This window comes from Anser cygnoides, chromosome 2, assembly GCF_040182565.1.
Source record: "Anser cygnoides isolate HZ-2024a breed goose chromosome 2, Taihu_goose_T2T_genome, whole genome shotgun sequence".
Taxonomy (NCBI): Eukaryota; Metazoa; Chordata; class Aves; order Anseriformes; family Anatidae; genus Anser; species Anser cygnoides.
In genome coordinates this window covers 32,149,456-32,168,203 of record NC_089874.1, presented here as the reverse complement: position 1 = coordinate 32,168,203, position 18,748 = coordinate 32,149,456, and the positions used below count along the sequence as shown (strand labels likewise).

General features: G+C 37.9%; 1 long non-coding RNA gene across 3 annotated transcripts in view; it reads left to right on the top strand.

Moving 5' to 3' along the window:
• The window catches only part of LOC136790034 (uncharacterized), a 30,808-nt gene extending 24,837 nt beyond the window's left edge, over window positions 1-5,971 (top strand). For all 3 annotated transcript variants that reach the window (XR_010829150.1, XR_010829151.1, XR_010829149.1), the window contains exon 4: window positions 5,644-5,971. This is a non-coding gene — a long non-coding RNA (uncharacterized lncRNA). The remainder of the gene's footprint in view (window positions 1-5,643) is intronic.
• The last annotated feature ends 12,777 nt before the right edge of the window (window positions 5,972-18,748 follow it).

Sequence of the window (18,748 nt, the reverse complement as noted above, 5' to 3'; positions counted from 1 at the left end):
ACCTTTAGCTATGCATTTTTGGTTGGTTTGCATGTCATTATTTCTTTAGTACAACAACGCCTTTGTGTTCCTGTATGGAGACTTTACAGAAGATTTGCCTTTCTTTCATGGGACAGTATCATCATAAATACTCTACTTCCAATGGAGTTGACAGCAGTGCTTTATAGGTGTGGACATGAAATTGTTTCATGCCTTGCACCTTTTTCTTTAGGAAAAAAAAAAAGCAAGATACTCAGAATATATCACTCAAGACATTAGTAACATCTTCAAAGGAATGAGTGCTAAAGTGAACAGAAGAGTGATGTGACTGGTTTGCACACTCTGTGAGGATACTTTCAGAGCTCTGAAAAAATGGGTTTCATCACAGGGCACAGCTATGTCCCAGATCTGCTCAGATGACTTCAAAGAAACCAAGAAAATGCAAAAGTCAGCCTTGTGGCACATTAAGTTGTAGTTGATGCCTTCTACTGAGATTTATGACTATATCTGGGAAAAAAGAAGTCTTTCTGTTCTCTGTCCTAAATGAAGCAACAGCTACCCTTATAGACAAGCTCTTAAAGGACTGCGGGTGCTGTCTCAACAGTTCTACTTTCTTGGGTTGGGAAAAACAGAAAAAAGAAACCCTTAGTGGAGGTGAGGGAGAATGCGAGTATTTTGGTGTTTTGTGTTACATAGTTCTGTTTCTTGTCAAATCCTCCTCATTTCTGTACAATTCATAGACTACTTTACAGGAAAACAAACTGTAATGGTTAGCATCTGAGGAATCCATAGGCAAAAACGACTTTAAAGACTCCCTTGGGCCAACCCCAAAATGCACAATTTATTACACTAATTTGAATTAATGAACTTTGACAACAAGATTCAGAGTTGCAACAGCTTAAGTGACTTAAATAACAGAGGATTGTTTTCAGAGATTCTGAACTTCTGCTGTTCCCAGTGAATGCAGCAAGAAAATAGAGCACAGAAAGATTTTTCCTGTACCCCACAGCAGTTCATACTTGGGAGCATAAAAGTCCCCATAGATGAACTCACAGTATGTGCTTTAATCTTTTTAAATGTTGGATAGAACTCACACTAAATTAGCTAAACTACCAAAGCTTCAGAACAATATCTTAGCAGGCAGTTGGGTAGATCTAAAACCTAGAAATGTATCTTGCATGTATCAGGGGTTTGTAGCTGTCAACATCCCCATTCTATATAGACAATTTGTCGGATGACAAAGAGGGACCTTTCTAGAGAACAGTGCTATGGAAAGACAGTGCACAGCCAGAAGTGGAGAACCATCGGTTTATTTTCCCTTCCTTTATTACTGCAATATTAAACAGGATCATCATTATCTCTTTAATGTGGCCAAGTATAACATGTCTAGAACTAATGCAGAGGTGCCAGTTCCTACAGTAGTCCTTAAATGCATATACTTCCTGAGAAGTATCCTTATCCTGTTTGACATTAAATTTTCATTCTTAATATTTGCATTATTATAGTTATGAGTTATTAAGAATATAGATAATATATTTTTCAAAGTTTCTGCTGCCTTGGAACATCAAGTAGTAATAAGAAATTCATTTCTGTTGAAATTTGTCTTAAGGCACAATAACATATACTTCCCTTCCTTTTATACAGCTATATTCTTCTTTTAAATCATACTTGCTCACAGTCCTAGAGATTTATTTGGGGATTTTTTATTTTTATTTTTATTTTTATTTGTCAATTAGCATGCCCACTATGGCTCACAGTATTGATTGCAATGAAAAAAGATACCTCAAGACTCAAATATCAGATGTTTAGATGAAGAGGAGCAATAGATTAAAAGCAACCATGACAAGGTGGTAGCACTCAGTCTCACAATGCAGAGCCAAAGCAGTGCCAGCCACAGCTGTGTGAGCTTTTCCAGATTAAGTTTTTAAGGTGCTTGAGAGTAGACAGAGAACATTGTAGCTACGGAAGTTCAACAAGATAGGCAGGTGCCTGAACCCAAATTCCTTACATCAGTTGTGAACTCAGAGATTAACAGACTGTTTGAAAGACACTGTTGAAAAGCTCAATAAAAGGAAATTTGCAGCAGGACTCTTTGAGACTTTGCTGTGTATCAATATATACTGGTGTATATCCATGTACAAGAACATGTCCTATGATATGGGTCAATATTTGCAAATAATCTTCAAATATACCAATTTTTAAGATTCTTAAATATTGTAAAATCAAGCTGACCATGTTTTCTGCCTGCAGTTATAATCTAGCCAGCTTTCAAGGGAAGAAGCAGTGTGTTTCCTGTGACATTTTTGGCCCTGAGGCCTCTGCTCCATCTTTGGCTGATGCTGACCTAACCTCATTGCTAATTGTGATGTATTAACTTCCATAAAGGGGTCAAAATCTGTTCTCTAAAAACTAGCAGATAAATCTCCTGGACTAAACTGTTCAGATTTTTATTGAACTTGAGCTAGAGCTGTATTTTCTAAAAAGCCCTTGCCAGAGAATGTATATATCAAAATGTACACGTATATACTTCACATTCTGAGTTTTGCTCTCTGGAGAGCAGCATATGTTTTCCTCCAGAGGAGGAGTAGGGTAGTTGCTCATGTTTAGATGTTTAGAAGATTAGCTGCCAAACTCTGTTTTCAGTTAAACCACTAATAAAGGAATTCTTTCTAGATTTTCCACTGAAGTGTTTTGGAGTGAGTGGCCAGAAGGCACTGTAACTAAAAATTAAAAAAAAAAAATAGAAAAAACATATTAAAAAAAAACGTCTTTTATTTTTTGTTGAGGTTGCAAAAACGGAAAGGTCTTTGAGATACTTAGTTCCAGCAACACCACTGTGTCCCAAAGCTCTGTGTATCCTATGGTTCCTATGGTTGGCACTAGTAGCAAATGTAAAACGACTGGTTTTTGATAAGTGATTTTTTGCCAGAAAAAAATAAAGCAGAGCTGGTTAATATTACTAAGTATCTACTGCCAAAGATAATATAAAGCAACACTTAACATTCAGTGCATTATTCTTGACATCAAAAAAGCTCTTGTTAACATTAACACATGACTGTGTAAAAGAGATCAAGGCAGAAGTGATAATCCACCTATTAAAAAAAAATACTTGTTACTAAAAAAATAGGTATGTGAGTTTTTTGAATGCCCTTCAAATCTGGGAAGAAAAAAGCATTAAGATATTATGTTGAGAAGTTTTATTTTTAACCAAAATTTTAATTACTTTGGTGTCTGAGTCATGAATATAACGTCTATCTTTTCTGCATGGGATTTTTTACATTTTATTGGACAATTTTCTACTTTTTTACACATGGCCTGTTACTGTATCCTTTGTTTCAGGGAGTGGTATCTAGCCATATAAATAGCTAGGATTAACTGCATGCCTAAACTCTGAAGTGGAACTACTTGCATAAGGAACTACTACTCAGTGGGAATAAAACAGAATTGGGTGTAGAATTATTTGTTTATTACTCATCAGGCAGAATTACTTGACCACCCAAATGAAGTCCCTGAGGCAGTATCTGAGAGCCAGCAGTAAAAAAAACAGATCATGCTCTTACAAGTGGTCTTTACAGTGGATTTTTTTCTTTAGTTTCAATCTGGACATTTTTTTTATTATTATTATTTTTTACAGCTTATTAATGACAGGGTTAAGAAGAGAGCATTTGAACTTAATTAATGATGTAAGATAATACATATAATTACAATATGAAGAGAAGCTAAAATATCTTGGTACGTAAAAGTGGCTGTATTCATTACCACAGTAATTAACCCACATATAAAAGGACTTCTCAAACCAAATTCTTCAAGCTAGTGACAAATTTGGATGGCTTTCTTAAACTATAAGAACCTCGCTGGCGCCATCCGACTTCCTCTGAAGTCAATGGAAATTTTGGAAGTAAACAATGAGATAGTTTGGAAAACAAAATGAAAAAGTCACCATTAGTGAGTCATGAAATCTGGAAACAAACTTCAAGGGAGTCTCCACATTGTTCAGCCTCCTTGTAAGCACACAAACCAGAAATTTTACACTTCTTTCTTTTCTAGGAGAATACTGAGATATCCTTGGTTCAATATCGAGTCCATGTTGTACTCAGAAGGTCTGATTCTGCTTTCCAGCTTTTTAAAGCCTGATGTATCTCACCAATTGTCAGAGATTTGGGTATTCAAAGCCAAAGACAGAGACAGAGGTCTCGTAAGACTTATTCCTGATCATCTGAATTGTCTCTCTTGTATAAAAAGGGCTAGGGTTTTTACAGAAATTTTTATAAAGCTACAGTTTTTATACTGTAAATGTTTTCCTAAGGAGTTTTTTGGTAACTTGAACAAAGAAAAACTATGACAGATAAAATTGTGAGAGCATTCCTTGGAGTGAGCATACACACAGAGACTACGATTAGAGCAATTAATGACAATGTAATCTTTCTGAATTAGAGACCCTTTCTTTGTAAGGTATAATGAGATAACATTTTCACACACAAGATCCCTTGTTACTCAAAGGGTGAAAAATGTTCACATCGGGATAGAAGACAGGAGTAAACACGACTGGCATGGAGTTAAACCCCCTGTGAAAGGACTATGGGAAAGGCCACTCCAATAAGTGCATAATTGTGCAAATAAGGATTTCATCCACTAGTCTGCCATGGTTTCTCGGAATACAACGGCTGTTCAGTTTGAATGGATCGTGCATATATCGGAGTCCTGCGTACTGGCTGTCAAATCTCTCTCTTCAGACAAAGCTTTATTGTTTATTTTAATGTTTTATAAGTAATGTTGAGGGAGCAACAAACCTCTTTTCCCCACCAAAACCAGATCCCGTTCAGAGCAAAATTTAGAAGGCACGTCCTTGTTAATTTAAACTACAGAATAGCCTCTCTGTGGTCTGTGCTAAAAATCCATTTGAAGGCAATGTCCTTCCCCTAAGTTTAAATGGACCATGGTGTTTTGTGTCAAAATAAAAGCATAGACTGACCCTGACCCTCTGTCTGGCCAAGCCATTTTCTGTCTGCAAGTGGAGGCAGATGCAGAAAGAAAGGACATTTCAGTCTCCTTTTTACTCCCTTCCCACTTTTTTTTCTCTCTTTTTTTTTTTTCTTTTACTCATAGTATAGGTGAGAACGACCTCACTCAGAGCTTTTCAGGGCTTTAGTATATTTCACCTAGCTATGTCTTCTCCAGAAAATGCTGAAGTGAGAAATACCCCTCATACTGTGGATGTACAGTAAACATGAGCATTGTATGCCTCTTGCACTTGAGCTGCAAAGTGCATAGCAGAGATATTGTGTTACTTTTTATTTGTTTGGGATTTCATTCCTGTGCGCTGCCAGAAATGGTGAGAGAAGCTGCAATATAGTGGTTTTAACTTGCACATTTTCTAAGTTTTAGTCTCTTGAGCATGATTTTGAAACCTTTAGTTTCAAGTAGAGATGTTATTTAATAAATAAGTTTTCTGTAATTACTTAGCAATGAGTCTTAGGACTATTTGCGTCATTTTGATTGCTGGAAATCTATATTTGTGCTTCTATTATAATAGATAGATATTAACTCATGAATATTAGACTTAAAATTTTGTTTCCATTGGCAAGTGAATATTATTCATGTATAGAATTGTTTCATAGGGAATAAAAACTGTACAATGGCTAAGATGTTTTCATTTATTTGTAGTTCCTAAAGAAGACCAGAAGTCGATCAAATCGCAGCCCACTGACTCCCTTACTACTTACCAAGAGAGCTATAATCACCACTCCTGTCCATGGGTTAAACAGGTCCCTTCCTGGTGAAGAAGTGGGACGTATAAGACCTCAGGGCAAATTACATTAGAATTTCAGATGTTACAAATATTTGCATGGTATTTAAAATAATGTATTTTTCCTGAGAAAAAACTAGTTTGGTCCTTGCTTTCACTGTTTTCCAAAGTCTTCTGTTCTAAAACAACTGTGGGTAGCTGGGGCTATATTATATTATTCTGTCATTTCCTTGAGATGTCATTCCTCAAGACAATATGCCCTCTTTTTTTTTTTTTTTGGGGGGGGGGGGGGAGTGAGGGAGAGGGGACAAAGAGGAAAAATAAAAACAAAATATCTCAGTGGCCCATACCATACGTTTTAGGCTGAAGTCTTAAACAAAAATATGAAGAACTGAACATATAAAAATGAAGTGCATCTTGGTTAAACGAACAAAACAAATGGTTCTGACCTTTCTTCTAAAAAAAAAATATTTTGTATGTAAATATAAACTTTTTCTCTTCTGAAAAATCTTAAACGCCAATGCAAGCACATTCCAAAATAACCCCTGGAGTGGACAGTCCAATGTAAACAATAATGGCCCAAAAAAACCTTTTTGGACCATTGATGAGCTTTCCACTTTTCTTCAAACTGACAGCCAAGGAGAACTAAGTGTGGGGGTACATGCAGCATATCAATAAAGCAGGGATGATGTCAAATATCCTATCAAACTGAGAATGTAATAATGTAGGCTCCCTGCATTCACTGAAGGGGCTGAATGGAAAGTGACCATCATTGAAAGCTTGCCACCTCAGCACAGCTTACTTCCTCTCCACAGTACTTTGTGTCCTTCTAGTGCCAGACATGTGCTAGGGACTGCTTGCTAGTGTGGGAAAACAACGTGCTGTGCTCCCTGGTGAATTGCCACAAGGCAAAATTGAAGATTACCTACAGCTTTTATTTATTTATTTATTTATCTATTTATTTATTTATTATTTCTCATACCTCAAAATTAAGGTCACTGTCTGCTGCTTGGTTTTATACCAAGGGTTGTATGCTTTATTGATTTAAAATAAAAGTTTTCACTAAAATCTTTTGGATGTGCCTTGCAGAATGCTGTTCGTCTCACCGATTTTAACTGGAGGCCTGATCATCTGAACGTTAAACCCTCAGTGCTTTGCTGAGCTGGGGCTTGTTTTGCTGCCTTTCCTTTTTCATCTTCTTTCAGTAATATTTCAGGACAGAGGTAAGCATGTAAGCATATGAACAAGTATCTGGGTAAACTGTGTGTGGGAGGGACATGGCCTCTGTGTCTCCATAGCAAAATGGTGCTTTTGGTATCAGTAGATTTCCACTTGGAAACAAATAAATTTCTTGCCCACTGAGTGCCCTTCCTGCCTGGCAAACCATGACTGAACAACACTCCCCTTCACTGCCTTTGTGTGGAAGGTGCTGAGGGAACATATCTGAAGAGATTTTGCCTTTGTTTTGAAGAAAAACCTTTTGAAGAAAACCTTTTGAAGAAAACCTTGGGGTCTTTGCATTTGTTTGGAGATCCAGACACTACTGCCACAGTTCCTCCTTCCACATCATTCCCGTTTCTGTCCTGACCTTTGCCTGGCCGGAGGAAGGAGAGAAAGGGAGGGAAGAGAGACTCACTTACCCAGAAAACATTTAATAAATCACCACAGCTTTGTTTTCTACATTCTGTCCATACAGACATCCACAAAATGAGAATCTCCTTTGCACGTAGCACCACAGGAATCTTCAACTTTACAGAGTACACAGATCAATACAGGGGCCTCTTTAAAGGAAAATTCAGGCACCATAAATGGATAGTTTCACAATCTTTCAAAATCTTCCCCTGAAAAAAAAACTCTCACTTTTTTTTTCCTTTTCTTTTTTTTTTTTTTTTTTTTTTTTTAAATTTAGGCATACTTGAATAACAAAAGAAATTTCCTGCAACTGCTCTGTTTGGCTTTCCTCTACTCATTTTCATAACAATACTGGGACCACAGGGTTACACGGGGTGTGTACCCACTATATCGTCTTCCTTGCACAGAAGGACGCTGAGACACTGGTTTGTACAGTTGGGTAGGAAGATAAATTCTTTTAAAGTAAACTCTTCAGAAAGTTCAGGTTGAACTTCCAGAGCTTGAACTTGAAGATGGTGATAGGATTTGCCCTTTTTCTACACAGTTTCCAGAAGGACAAGATATAATTCTTTCATCAAATGGCACAAATATGGAACTAAATTGTCATATTGGCTTCAGATCATCTAGGCAAATTTCATCTTTAGAGAGCATATTCTTCACTGATGAAGAAGAAAACAGGCAAGGAAGAAGAGGAGCTGAAGTGGAAATTTACAGGAAGAGCGTAAGCGATGGCTTTGCACCTCTTTGACTTCAGGGCTGTTTTTGTTAGTGGCAAGGGAACTTTTGCATGAAGGAAAAATGACCAGGGATGCAGATATTCTTAAAGAACAAGATAGGCGTATGGACTAAAGTGTACTAACAACCCTGTATTTTGGTGCAGGAAGAACCAGGAACTACCCCACCTCTTTTGCTACAATACTGGAATCTGCTGAGGTTAAGGTACATCTACATGCATTCTCAATAGTTATAGCTATTGTATACTTTGCAATGGAACACATCAAATTAGAGCTACTGAGGGAGTTACTGTCCTCAGTCCTCAGTAGGACTGGACTGTGAAAGCCCCTGTCCCAATGTATATTTTACTTTAACTGGAGTAGAGGATTCAAAACATTATGACTAGTGTCTTCCCAAACCCTGCGTTACCCACAGAGAGAAGCATATGCAGAAGGTGCTATTGAAGTTAGCCTTAAAAAAAAAGACATTACTGCTTTCAACAAGCGACAAAAAAATAACCAAGTAAAGCTAGAGGTAATGTTCTCGTTAATACAAAATCCCTTTTATTCCTAGGTCTGTCAAGTTTTCTGAAAACTCTTTTAGAGACCGATAGAACTGATCTGTAGCTGGCTGGATTTGAGGGGGATGTTTGTTCTGTATATCTGCGAACGTCTTGCAGCCAAGAAAGATTTGATTATTTGAAAGAGAAAAAGGAAAAATTAATTTTAAGGAACCTCCTAAAATAAATTTTCTTGCTACAAAAGCTCTCTTCTGACTTCCTACTGTGAACACAGCAGGGACACATCTACCTACAGCTGCCCTGCATATAGATTGTGTTAGCATAACTCACCCACACCCAAAGGCATACAAAACTATTTCCAAAGCTTTTGCCTTGTGCTGGCATTGTGCCATCCAGGAGTAACAGCCAAAAGGAAAAATTCCTTTCAGTGACATTCATTGACATAAGCCAGAAACAAGGTAGAAAGATATGCTTTTCCCTCTTTCATTCTTGTGAAGTTAGAGGCAGTGCCAATTTAAACTGTGACTGAGGCTCTGCAATGATGCAAGTCTATCCTACTACTTCAAATTAAGAGATGCAACCTGAGTTTACATTAATTAACTTTCAAGGATTCAACCAATTTAAAGCTTTTGGACAATGACAATTATTTGAAAACATTCCTACAGGTTTATTTCCTTCATTTAATTTTTTTATCTCTGTCTCATTCAAAGCAGACAGGACTGGTTTGCTTCTCTCTTCTCTGGAAATTTGCATTAGGAACCATTGTTAGAATCAGAATCCTGATCTAAGAGTATGATGAAAAATGCTGCATTCCAAGTTGGAAATTGGAGAGGAAAATGTTCATGTATATGTAAAAATTGTACTCAAACAACTGAGGTAAACCTTTTTAGGGACTGCAACCATCTTGCTAAGATGGTTAGCCAAGTGTACCAGAACAGTATGTTCTCTTACTGCAGCCCTGCAGTTGCACGGGATGCAAACCTGTGTGCATCCCATGTCCCAGATCTGGTCGCCAGGAAAAATTTATTGTAAGGAACCTCCTTAAATAAATTTTCTTGCTTCAAAAGCTCTCTTGTGACTCCTCTGAATCAGAATCCTGGTCTAAGTGTATCACGAAAAATGTTGCCCTCCAAGTTGCAAACTGGAGAGGAAAATGTTCATGTATATGTAATAATTGTACTCAAACAGCTGATGTTAATCTTTTAAGGGAGAACTTTTAACCTGAGAAGCAACAGGTAGTTTCTACATTTCCCTTGGGGATAGCGTACTCTTTTGTATTTTGCTTCTATACAAGCAGTTCAAAATTTTGAAATTATTTTGTCAGTCATACCACCAAACCACCTTGCGCAGCATTACATGTTCCCCCCTCCCCCCCCCTCCCCCCGAGATAGATCAAGCCCTGATTGCAAGACCAGACAAATAAATAATGCCAACATGTAAAACTAACTTGTAAATACATTACTCTGGGGCATCTTTTTGGCAGTTTGTGGGGTTTAACTGTACTTCAGTGAGAAGAATGTCTTCTGGTGTGAACTGACATTATACCTCTATGCCACAATGTCTTTTTTTTTTTTTTTTTTTTTTTTGGTGGTGGTGGCACAATTCCTTATGGACACCTGAAGGAGTTGCAAAATAATATTTAGGTGAAGGAAAAGTTCCTTCTCTTAAGTTGTTGTTGTTTTTGTTTTCTTTTCCATACAGTCTTAAAATGAAGGTCACATTTTCTGGCCTTTGACAGACTGTAAGCATGCTGGAACACATCACATTATGTAGATCATGTTTGTCTGAAATGATAATATCATACCTATAGTTTGCTGCAGGCTCAAAAGTAGCCTATGCCTCAGGTACTGTTTTACGCCTTTACTTCTGTTACTACATCCTTGTAAGTCTTCAAAAGGGAAATGAAATTACCCTTTACAGAAGAAACACCATCCAGAAGAAACTTCAGTTGTTAGGGCCTGAATTCTCACTGAAACCAAAGGCAGGTATCTTACTGACTTGAAGAAAGGGGCGTTAATCTATCCTGGTTTGTTTATTAATGAAGGAGCGTGGAAGAGATGCATGTCCTTGTATCTGAAGAGAAGGTGAAGGAACAGCTAGTGCAAGGAACACAAAAATCAGTTGTGCCAGACTAAGGTGTGGTTATTTCTGAGCTTGGAGACTGGAACCATCTTGCTAAGATGGTTAGCTAAGCGTACCAGAACAGTAAGTTCTCTTACTGCAGATATGGAATAAACACTGCTACGTTCATTTTCCAAGGGAAGCACTAGGAGGTCAGAACTTGATATTCCTATCTATTGATCTAAATTTAGCTTTCAGAAGTCCTTGTCTCCTGTACACTTCCTTCTCCATCTCCAGATTTAACTTATTTTCCTGCCAATAATAATAAAATAAAATTAGAAAAATCTGAGACGGTTGATGATTACAGAACACAAACTCGGAGTGCTTGCACAGCAAAGAGAGTTATCAAAGAAGGCCTCAAATTATTGAGTTCACCACACACCTTGATTGGATGCTAGATGAATATGAGTCTTTGTAGAACACAGTACATTAAGAAGCAGTACAAGTCATTTTGTACTTCAATATACCAAACTTCCTCATTATTTGGCATAGGAAGCCTAACAAGATAGCAGAACATCTCTACAGAAAGATCAGCATGGCTTACAGAGAACATTTATTTTTGATACAGTTATTAAAACTAAAAGAATTGAATATATTCTTTCCAAATACACACAAGGTAGAGAAGCTCATCAAAACCATGGAAGGATAAATTTTCTCACCTATTTAACACATTTAAACTTCAGATTACTGAAAGACATGGAGAAATGTTTCTCTGGTAGGCAGGATTAATGCTAGTTTTGTCACAAACAGTAATCATTACTCAATGAACCTCTTTTACTAATGAATATATACAAGAAACTTAATTAAACCAGGTGTTTTGCACAATTTTAATAAGACATCAGTGCAGCCAGCATTGGCAACGTGAGGCCTCAAGGTTGGCCAGTCAGAAAAATGTCAGCTAGTATGTCTATAATTTATGTAAGACTTACTCAAACAGCAAAAACAAAAAAGAAATAGAAAAAGAAAAAGGGTTCTTTTGATGAAATCAAAGCTACCTGCTTGTTCTTTGCACAGCTGTTCACTTTTTGGCTAGCTGCATTTAAAGACAAAAGCCAAGAAACTAAACTTTAAATAAGGATTTCGCTCAGTCTCCTGGTAGTCGTTGTATCACTAAGGAGAATGAAACTGCAGACACCTCTGTTCAGTGTTATACAAAAGCTTTACAAATTAGAATCAGCTCTAGATCCTCATGCCTTCTCTAGCTCCCTTGACATTCGTCTCTGAAAAAAAAATAATACAGAAAATTCGATTTTGTTATACCATTGTTCTATCACAGAAGGAGAACTAATATAGCCAACTAAACCACTAAAATCCCAAAAGTGTGAGGTCCAAATGTCTTCAGTAAGGAATCTTATATCCAGTTTAGAAGATTTTTTTTTCTTTCAAAACAGAATGACTTACAAGTTGTAATGCTCATTTCTTTAAATTGAGCGATATATACTTTCATTTCAATTACTGAGGTAGCTCGTGCTGCCATCTCTTATGGTTTAGTTTCTTTGATAATATTTATGCTGCATTTTTGCAAGACCTAATTTTATAAAAGCATCCAAACATCAAAAAAGTTAACGAAGACCCAATGACCAACATATTAACTGAGGATGTGGCCTCTCTTTCTCAGCATAGAAATAGTGACTAGAGTATCACAGCACATTCCTGTATATACTCTGTCAGGTTGTTACAAACAATGCAGCTTTCTTCTTTTAACACTAAAAGTTACCTAGAGGTCATGCAAGAACAGAAGCACCAGAGAATATGATGCTATGGTCTGAATAATAAGTTTAGTCTGGAGCCAGTGCAGAAGGCAGAGAAATGGTCGGATGCAGTCTTATTCCCTTTTTTCTCTGGGTTGCTGTTCTGGAACAAACATGCCAGGCAAAGTACAAAGGAAAACCAACCACTGTGCTAATACTGTTTTAGGATCTGCTTTAGATAATATAAGAGTAACAACCAAGTTACCCTGTAGATTCTGGTGAGAAGGGAGAGCGGAAGGGTTTCAGAGAGGACTGAACTATAGCGTGTCTTGAAATCTGTCCTAGCCATAATTTCCTGTGGTCTCTTATAATTGAAATAATCCAGAAGCAGTATGAGAGATGGAAATAGACAATGCTTGCCAAATTCATGGAAATGCTAATTACTCTCCCGTGAGGAAATTCAAGCTAAGGTTAATTGGTACAGAGTATAAAACAGAATTTTAATTTTTGGAGGTACAGATCACCCCACAGTTCCATCTCTTGCGGACGAAATTCTGGCGAGGACGTAGTCGATCTCCAGTCTGGTTTTTCAGCTGCTTCAGCAGCTAACTGGATTTTAGTGTGTTTGATGATAGACTCCCCTCATCAGAAGAATGGCAAAACACTTAAACAGGGTGCCAAATTGATGAGAGAGTCATTATTTTCGCACAATTGGCCTAGAACGAATCATTTTTGCAGTAATTTGTCACTTACTTCTGTTTCCCTAATTTATGCCTCAGATAAATCTATCCCATGATCAAGCTTAGTGATTTATATGAGTGGATTGGTATCCCATTCCCACAGAATAGGTATCTGATCTTTCAGATTTTTTTTCTCATTCCAGAATTAATGAAAGTGAAATACTTTTCCCAACAGTTTCATAATTGTGTCTCAGTGTTTGCTTAATTTTCCTTTAAATAAAAGTCTGTAGTTCTGTAGGATATGAATGCCAAGTATATTCCAAGCCTCAAAGAAGAGATCTCAGAAAAGCAAATTTAAATAACATTAATGTCAAGAAAAGTAATTGTGATTGCTATGTTCTTTATCTGTCGTGACTAGACAGATGAAAATCTATGATAGCAATGTTGCCTGTAAGGTCTTTACTTTTGTTTTGTTTGTTTGTTTTTTTGTTGTGTTTTGTTTTTAACAGGCTCTGTACAAATTTTCCTCACAGAATGACTAACAGAAATATGACCCTTGTGTACCTTTTGTAGTTAATTCATTAGGTCAACTCTAACCACTAAGCCCCTTGTCAGGTTATTTCTATTAGTGATAAGGAGCAATTGACCTTAAAACATTGAAGCCAGGTAGATGAGCCTATTCCACAAGGTCTCTTGGCTCCACCCTTGTTATGTGAAATCTGCCAGGTGTGGATCATTTGACCTTTGCTATACAGGAAGCATGAGGAGCTGGGGGGGGGGGGGGGGAATTGCCTATCCAGGGGGAGTTTGAGGCTCAGGTTACCTGGGGTGACTTTCTCTCATGGTGAAACAGACTTGGTATTCCCCAGTAGGCTGCTTTTTCTTCTTCATGTTTTCTATCATCTCTGTGAAATGGTTTTAGAGACTCTATGAGCTAGTTAATGTTGGTGTTGCCTTCTCAGTATGGTAAAACCCTGGTGGTACTACTTCACTAAGAAGTAGTTTGGAAGTGACTGAAGGTCAGAAGCTGGCAGGTAAGTGTTCCTGGATTCTACAGTTTAATGTTGAGGAGTTTGAGTACTTCCTTCCCCTTGTCTGTTTTCAGTGAAATTACTTATATTGATTCTAAGCTGCCTTCCCAGCTCTAAAATAAATAAATACATTTAAAAAACTAAAAAAAAAAAAAAAAAAAAAAAATGTCAGTAGTTCAAGTGCCTACAGGTAAGCCAGACTTCGAAGAACGTTCTTAAGTGTTAAGATTCAACAACAGGCTGTGTGAAAAATATGCCTTAAAGTGAATTCAAATTTTGCCTTGTAGTAAGTAGAAGCAGATTTGGATAGATACTGGTGGTATTGTCATTACTTTCACTAAGTAGAATGTGTGAGAATGCGCTGTTCATAAAAGAAATGCTGTTTTCACAATATGCAACTCAAAAAATTCACCCCTGAACAACTGAGAAATCTGAAAAAAAAAAAAAAAAATATATATATGGCTGAGTGGTTGAAAAAGTTGTATCATCGCTCTGGCAGTACCTGACATACACAAATCACTGCAACGTGCTGGGGCTTGGCCTATGCTTACTGAGCTGCACTTAGTGCCAATATAAACCCAGTGACAGACCCTGCAGCCACTTCAACCCCTGAGACAGGCCCAGCGGCCACTCCAAGCCCTAAAACAGGCCCCAAGGCTGAGCCAGGGAAACAAACTCTACCAATGTCAGTTGCACCTGTAACCAAGATGAAAAAATGGTTTAGAGAGTCAGATCGTTTAGAATGGGGAGAAATTCCTGGTAAGACTAGGTATGGAGAAGACAAGGCCAGGCCATCAGAGGGGCAGGAGGATGAAGATCTTGAAAAAACAAGAGTAACTACCTGAAACCTATACCAGTGTGAGCTATGAGATGTGCGAAAAGATTTGTCGTTTTCTAGGTGGGCACCTTGTCACCTGGCTGCTCTAGTGTTGGGACACTCGAGCCAATAGTCTGGAATTAGAGGGCAGGGAAGCCAGGCGGCTGGGATCCCTTGCTAGAGATGCAGGCATTGACGAAGCAATTGGAAATGGAGCACCAGGCTACAGCCTCTGGAGGCATCTCCTGTCAGCTGTGATGGAAAGGTATCCCTTCAAGGAAGAACTTGTATGTCTACCAGGCAAGTGGACCACTATGGAGAAGAGAATCCAGTACATGAGGGAATTAGCTATATGGGAGGTGATTTATAGGGACCTAGACAATGAACAAATATCCACAGATCCAGATGAAGTCAAGTGTACATGACCCATGTGGTGGAAGTTTTTACGGAGTGCACCATCATCATATGCCAGCTCATTGGTAGTAATGACCTAGAAAGACCATGAGGAACCCGGTGTGGATGAATTGGCTAAACAATTCTGGCAGTACAAAGGAAGTCTCTGTCTGGATCTGTCCCAGATTTTTTTTGTGAACATTTTCTAGAAAAATCCTTGTATTTGGGAAGACTTGTAAAAATGCAGTGAGAAATGAATATTTACTGATAAGTTTATTGAAAGAAATACATTCAATGTAGTTTCAGCCTAAAGGACTTTCAGGCCATGTATGTGACAATGCAATCTGGGCATACTGAAAACTGATGTGCTGAAAGAGTCATGTATGTGTCTGAAACAAACAGCATAGAAAGCCTTTATGCTGCCCTTCTCTTTTCCATTTACTGCTTTGTTCCTGATGACTGGTAGAGTTATGACACCACCGCTTTGCCTTGCCAGGTAGCAGTCATTCCTCCTCCATGCTGGTGACCATGCCCATTCAAACTGAGCTCTGTGCTCCAGTGTAATAAATGATGACAGTTTTTCAAAAGGAATGAGGGCCTGGAGGATGGGCTTGTCTACATCATCTGACTGTTAAGCCTTCTGGCTTATTTACTCAGGACATTTTTCTCCTACCTACATATCTACCAGAGGGCTGAGTCATTCATGCATGCATTTCCATATATTTTAGGTAAACAGTCTTAAGTTCAGTATGGCAAGACAGATATATAAGTTTTCAAACTGCTTTCAGATGTGGAATTGCAGACCTTGATAATTATTTGAATACGCTTTGTGACATCTATCTGTATAGCTTGTACTAGGATAAGGCTCCTGCACTGTCTGGGGCTTCCTGCTGTTACTGCAAGTATCACCAGAGGGCAGAGAGCATGGATGTCTCCTGCTCTGTCATAATGAAAGAGGAAAAACTCACTGCTCTACCAGCTCAGAGCCTGCTTGAAATCTCATATTTCTGGGAAATGAAAATGCCTAATTATGCAGCTGTCAAGGACATATGTTCCTAACAAATGTTTTTCTTAGTGTAGCTGTCAAGAAACGTGTGGATGTGACTTGAGGAGGTGCTGAGTACTTTCTTCAAGGTCTGAAGCATCTCTGTGAAATGTTGAGGATAATAGTGTTGCCAGGTCTCAAAGATAATACAGAATGAAGTCATGATGGCTGGTCTCTTCCTTCAAAGTTACTCAGAAAACATACTGGGATTCAGGTAGCAGAGAACTAAGCTGCAAGTTTGTCATCTCTCTCTAGAACAGGGAGCTTCACCCTGGTGACACTATGTTAGGCACACATAGCATTTAACTTATCTCAGTGACAGTGTTTCTGCACATCAGTTTGAAATCTGAAGTTGTTACAGTTTAGTCTGTTGTACAGAACTGTGAGAAGGGAGCTGAAAAGCATTGCAAATATTTACTATAGGCTTTACCAGCAATTAAACTTTATATTAGGCCCTCTTTTCTGAGTAGCATCAGATTATAAAGGACCTAAATGTCCATTCTCCTACTGCAAGAGAAATCAGTGATACAGTGTGGGTATTTCAGCACAATTTGTTTTATGCATTTACTGGATAGGACTTAGAGGTCAAGAAACCAGATGGAGAGAATCCTTTTTTTTTTTCTCAGAAACGTCATCCTGCTTTGCGATGCCTGCCTCACAGGGAGTCTTTTACTCTCAGGTGTTAAATTCCTATTATAGACATGAAAGCAGAAAACAAACTCCCCTGCATGCAATGGCTTTCCTAAAAGTCTGGCATCCCAAACTACAAACAGTGAAGCATTTCTTCAAGGGCTGAAATCCTGTCCACATACCATAGTAAGAAAACTTTCTGAAATCTTGTGTTACGCTTAATAATACCATTAAGTGAATCTAGCTGTACAAGAAATGTGTTCAATTTTTTTAATACCTTTATGTCTTTGTATTAATAAACATAGTTATTTTTAATCAGAGGTTAGCTGCATGCCGGAGCTGTTATGGGGAAAGTGTATGGTTTCTTGAGTGAAGTGAAATTTATTTTCATAATTTTTGAGAGCACGTCAGCAAATCTCCATTGTGATGGCTGATTAGGATGAGGAAGGGAGCAAAACCTGGAGGAAATAAGATTTCTGTGACAATTTGATTATCTGAGACCAAAAGCATGGCCATTTGACAAAGCTATGGCCACATCAGCCAAAAACTCAGTGTAGCTGTAAAGAAAAATTTGTTGCGCTCCCTGCCTTGAGCTACAATGAGCAAACCAGTGCTAAGTACCCTCCCTAAAACTTCTGGGGTGGGGAGAGGTGCTCTGTTGCCCTCTCCTCCTCTCTGTTTGGGCACAATGCAATGCCTATGCCTAAATGTCTGCACCTCATACGCAGAGCTGGCCACTGTCCTAGTGGACACTAAACCCATGAAATATTGCTCCAAGGAATCTTGTTACAGAAGATGCAGTGTCACTATTTGTGACATTCAGAGCTTTTAAACTAAGAATATATAGGGTAGCAGGGGTTTTGCTCTTGCCAAAAGTAATCAGTGTGTTTTTTCATGTCATCTGTCAGCTTAATTCTACCCTCTTCACCACACAAATATATTTATTAAAAGACAGATCGCCCATTTACTTTCTTTAGAGTTATTCCCAGCTATCAGTGACAGCAAACCCTAATTATTTTTTGCCTAATGAAACTACAGCTGCTGCCTGGGGCATTAACATACAGATGGCTTGAATGTTCAGAAATGAAATGACACATCAGCTGCTGGAGATCCCTATATATATATATATATATTATATATTTAGAAAAAATAATTTGTCATCATGCAGTAACAGAGGACTATTATTTGTAATTTCTGCTATAGTTTCTTCTCTTGGGGACTGACTTGATAGAATCTTGCTCTAAGATACTGTCTAGAAAAGCAGATTTATTCTATGTGGCTTATTTATAATGAGGAATGCATATCCCTATAATGATTATTTTGGAAAGTGCTGCATAAATTCAGTGCTCTCAGACTTCAAATATGGAAATACCAATACACTCCTGATTCTTTGCATAAATCACAAAAAAGGAAATGAAGACATTCCCTTACTGGTTTATATCTGTGTTAGCTTGTGAAAGTAGAAAGTGCTTAATTTCACCATACTGTGTACTGGACCTGATTTTGCAGCCAGAAAGACTACGTTCATATGAAATCTTATAAATATAAAAAGCACAAAATCTCCAGTGATACCTTCAACAGGATGAAAAAAATAAATCTTCTCTCAGAACAGCACTGGTACTTTTTGTTTCCAGTTCCAACAAATATATATATATATATATATTTTTTTTTTGCATGCTTGTGTAGAAACCCAAAAGAAGGCACTTCATGCTGGGGACCAAGGATGTGCTTTGTCCAGAGAGCAGACAA